Below are 5,259 nucleotides of genomic sequence, written 5' to 3'. Positions count from 1 at the left end.
GAACGCAAACACTACGGAATGAATACGCGATTCGAAAAAAAAAAAGAAAGACATTTGTGTTCTTTTTGTGAGAAAAGCGCGCCATTCGCGGAGACTGATTGATTTTGCATCTGTTGCTCTACGAAGGTTTTTTTTGATAGCGCCATCTTGTTGTGTCTATAAAGCGGTTAGTTGCCCGCAATTTATTAGAAAAATAGTATTATTATTCGCCAATAGATGTCGGGAAGAGTTGATTATTGAAAACACGAATAAAACAACATTTTCTGAAAATAAATCGTAGCTAGATCGATTTATCGCCCCCGAAATTCCCTGTATACTAAATTTTATGAAAAACGTTGGAGCCGTTTCCGAGATTCAGATTATATACATATATATTAAAATTCAAGAGTTGCTCGTTTAAAGGTATAAGATGAATTAGAATATTTTTTCGTACATTACCATTAAAATATTGAATTACAGAAAACTTGCAGACTTAGCCGGTAAACTTAGATGGTTAGATGTGGATCGAATTTTTTTTTTTTTTTTTTGTTTATTGCTTATTTGTGTGGACGAGCTCACAGGCCATCTGATGTTAAGTGGTTACTGGAGCCCATAGACATCTACAACGTTAATGCACCACCCGCCTTGAGATATAAGTTCTAAGGTCTCAGTATAGTTACAACGGCTGCCCCATCTTTCAAACCGAAACGCATTACTGCTTCACAGCAGAAATAGGCAGGGTGGCGGTACCTACCCGTGCGTGACAAGAGGTCCTACCACCAGTAAAGTCGAGCAAGAAGTATCTGAATTCTATTCCTAATAAAATAGAAAGAGCTGCCTCCTCGTTTCCGTTCTACTGAACATCTCTTTAGGTTCAAAAATATTGAGGGTAAGGTTTTTCTATTTGTATTTTTAACTCTATGGTACCTCCGTTGGAAACATTATTTAATTAATTCAAAGTAAATTGGAGAAACATGGAAAATCTAAAAGACGATTTGTATAACATCAAAATTGTCAACTCAATTCGAACTTTTTAATTCTATTTGTACGAAATTCGAATTGGAATTCGAACTTTGAATTTGGAACACGTTTTAAATTCGGAACAAGTCGATGGAGTTTGCACGTAACGGTAAGTTTGCGGGGAAACAATCTGTGACTGAGCGAGACTTCCATGAACTTCCTCCCAACTGCTGACTTGTACTGAGCTTCGACTATGGTTCGGGCGTTTCTGAACTGACCGTAAACTGTTTCATTTTTTACGATTTGGAATTTTACTCATAATTAATTGGAAATAAAATGTGCAGTTGAGTTTGAGCTCTGAAAAATATAATCCAGTTTTCCTTAAGTGTTTAATACAAGAAACTACAAATTGCACATGGTTTATGGTGGTAGGACCACCGCGCGTGTGAGTCCGCACGGGTAGGTACCACCACCCCGCCTATTTCTGCCGTGCAGCAGTAATGCGTTTCGGTTTGAAGGGTGGGGCAGCCGTCGTAACTATACTGAGATCTTAGAACTTTGATCTCAAGGTGGGTGGCGCATTTACGTTGTAGATGTCTATGGACTCCAGTAACCACTTAGCACTAGGTGGGCTGTGAGCTCGTCAACCCATCTAATAATAATAATAATAATAAGCCCATTTTATTTCCCAAACACAAATAGAAAAAAGAAAAAAAAAGAAAAACGTCAACCCATCTAAGCAATAAAAAAAATGTATATCTAAATTTTTGCAATAAATACAATGTAACCAAGGAATGTTACCATCATCATTCGAAATTAACGAATTATTTATATAAGAATTAATTATTAAGCTCAAATTAATTAAATAATAGTGATAACAATGAATAGTGATAGCAGCAGCTGATGTTTGTGTAATTTTAGAAATAGGTGACATATTTCAATGCGTAGACGCATGAGCCTCCGTGGCGCAATTGGCTAGCGCGTTCGGCTGTTAACCGAAAGGTTGGTGGTTCGAGCCCACCCGGGGGCGCTCTTTTTGATATTATCCTTCACCGTCGGAACTGTTCGTTAACAACGCATTGTGTACCTATATTTATTTCATTGGTAAAATTACTAACAGCAGACACAATCGAGTACTGGCGAGACGACACAATAATAATGTGTATTTTATCGATATTAAATAATAATAATTATGTAGCATTAGTAATGGGTAAATCGTGACGAAATTGGAAAGATAATAAAAAAACCATATAAAAATTGTCGTTATTGTTAAAAAAACAATACATATTTTGCGCAATAAACACGTGGTAGTTCTTTTGACGTTCAACAAGTATGTACTTTTATTTATGTTGAATAATATATTTTTTTGATTTGATTTTGATTTGATTTGTCCTTATTAATTCTAAAATAATAAAAACCGCGAGACACCTATTCGAAACATTGGAAAGACTAAAATGAAATTATTAAGCGCGAGGTTCAGTCGTAAGAGTATTTTTAATTCAACAATAAACATTGTAATTTGATTGGTGCTTAGTTACCCTTAATAAACATCAGAAAGGTAATGAAAAATGGACCTATTAGACTTACTTTCATTTCCTATAAATTATTTCAACGTTTGAATGTTTTTTCGAATGCTGATTCAAAAACGTAATTCAGCCAGCTTCAAAACATCGTGTAACGGAACCATGTCACCCAAGTTTGCAATACATCGACTTATTTCCGAGAGAGCGAACCTATTCTGTTTGAAAAACGAACGCCGTGCAGTCAGCCGTGAACTGATATGTGCGGATGAAGTCGCTGTATCTCGTCACTTCCTCTTATGTTATGCTGCGTTTGCATTCAAGTATTCACTAGGCTTTTTTTACAACTGGACACATTAATCGAAAGAAGGGGCACAATCTTGAACGGCTAATGGTGACAGGCAGGTTGTCTGAATATCAAGCTCGACGATATCCTCCACGAAGTCAAGGATCGCAGCAGATGGAGAACAATCATATATCAGAGAATGATGCGGTGGTGAAGTCACGATCCTCAGTAATGAGGAAAGCGACACAAGGAGGAGGATTACAATTGGAGAAACTTAATTTTAATGAATATGCCATAATGTTGTTTAAGTTCCATCCATCTAAAGTTATGTAAGCTATGACAAAACACAATTGATTGGTCATTCATGAGACCTCTCTTTGTACCTAATTAATGGGTAAAATTTCGGGTAATTAAACGCTTGTCTGGAAGAGATCGCTTTTAGCGATAAGTCCGCCTATTGTACAAACGTAAACGTGTTGCTTGTTGACGGTCATTTCTGATGTTAATTGTGTTTTGGTGTGCAATAAAGTATGTTCTCTTTCTCTCTCTCTCTCTCTCTCTCTGAACTCATTGTAACAGTGTAAGATCAACTATGAATTATTAAATCAACGGTTGCAGGCACGGAGCTGTAAAAATGCAGTCGTAGATATTATTAAGCATGTTACAGAAATGAGACAGTTAAACATATTTCAAAGTGTAATTTGAAATCTTTAACAAACGACTTCACTGTAAACTGTATTGTAATATTCTGTAGTGCTTTACACAGATTTTTTATTTTAATTCTTGATTGACACAGAAAATTCATTTTTGTTTTAGAGTTTATAATCCAATATTATTAAAAGTTATCCACTACGCTCTACACAGTTGTTCTGATAAGTTAAGCTATCTAAATGAAAATTTATTAAATTTTTCGAGGTACGAAACAGAATTGTAAAAATTTAAGCCAGGTGAAAAACAATAAAATAATTAAAAGTATTTTCTATTATAACGAATCGGCAGTACATAGTAGGACTCGTAGTAAGCATGTTAACAGAGCCAGCGTCCATGTCACAACTCATGGTGGTAATGTTGACTAGTAAGTGCCCAAAAATTAGAATAACTTTTATCCGTCCTATTACTTATCAACAACAAATTTATAGGGCAACATCATTATGTCTACGCACTAAACCACACACACATCGCAGTGTTCACTCGACATCTACAGTATTGTTACGCCGCCGCGCCGGCAAGAGTAACGCCATCTATCGCCGAATAGTCGAACGAATATCGAAGGATCCAGAATACTCGATAATTACAACGCCATCTATTGTCTGATAGCGAGAACTACGACTAGTGATATGTGGAATATTCTCGATGATTCTAGGGATGAGGTATCGGCTATAAAAGCGTTGTAGGGATGGCGCGCAGTCAGTCAGTAACCGCAACTACTCGAAGCGAAACAGCGAACGGATCACCTGAAGCGAAGCGGAACAAGCGAATTGAGAGTTTTAAAGTGTTTGTGAAGTGTTCAAGTGTTTTATGTGTCGAATACAATTTTTAAGTTGTACTTAGGTGAAATTTTATTTATCCCGAACCCCAGCGCGTAACAATATAATCAAGTACAATAACATAATCAAGTAATAAAATCAATTCAAACGCAGCATGCAGGTATGTAGTTTTTTTATCGATAACTTTTTATCGACGGTGGCACTCATCTAGCTACTCATATTTTTCTAGAATCGTTTTTCCAATTTCACGAATCATGCACGAGATTTAGTGAAGCTGTTAAATCGTAGATTGAATTCAATATTTAATTTTCATCTACCGAATTTGTTTTAAAATGAAATTTTGATACGAATACACTTTCAAAAACTGATTGAAAATGTCGAAAATCAACATCAATGTCATTTTGTCCATCAAAATTATTACGATGACAGCGTATGCTAATATATATTTTTATTCGTTTTTTTAATATAGTGTTGATACTCTGTCTATTTATACTAACAAACTTTGAGTAGCCCCTTTCTGGTGAAGCATTTTTTCCCCAGTCTAAAACAGATTTACTGCAACACTGTAGGGAAATAGAAAAAAAACGGGCTTGAACCTCACATCGTATGTCAGGTTAGCCAGAGCGCTGGAGGCGCAAACTAGCCTTTTTTGTTTTGTCAATTCAAAGTCACACGGAACACTGTATTGGAGGTCGGACTGCACTGAACTCTGTTCGGTTTTGTAGCAATTAAGATAGCTTAATGTGTCTTTTATTTTCTTCACAGAAAACTTAATCTACTTCGTGTTTAGTCTGTTTTATTTCAGTTCAAACTAAGCGATGCTATCATATTAATATTAGCAAACAATGAATAATTATCATCGTAAGATTCACCAAGTACGTGTCATTGTTGATCAAGGACAACATCAATCCCAGTTTCATCACTAGTCGTTGCCTAACACGGAGAACTCTCCTTACACCTCGTTCAAAGACAACGTGTCAAGGTGCTTCTCAGAAGGGGGGTTCCATTGTTGATTTAAAATATAATT

The 5,259-nt window shown here is 36.0% G+C and overlaps 1 non-coding gene across 1 annotated transcript; it reads left to right on the top strand.

Moving 5' to 3' along the window:
- Positions 1-1,895: 1,895 nt before the first annotated feature.
- On the top strand, positions 1,896-1,969 carry TRNAN-GUU (transfer RNA asparagine (anticodon GUU)). The gene has a single exon. It is a non-coding gene; the product is annotated as a tRNA-Asn (tRNA).
- Positions 1,970-5,259: the final 3,290 nt, after the last annotated feature.

Source organism: Bombyx mori, chromosome 8 (genome assembly GCF_030269925.1).
Source record: "Bombyx mori chromosome 8, ASM3026992v2".
Classification (NCBI taxonomy): domain Eukaryota; kingdom Metazoa; phylum Arthropoda; class Insecta; order Lepidoptera; family Bombycidae; genus Bombyx; species Bombyx mori.
This window is presented reverse-complemented; position numbering and strand designations above follow the sequence as displayed.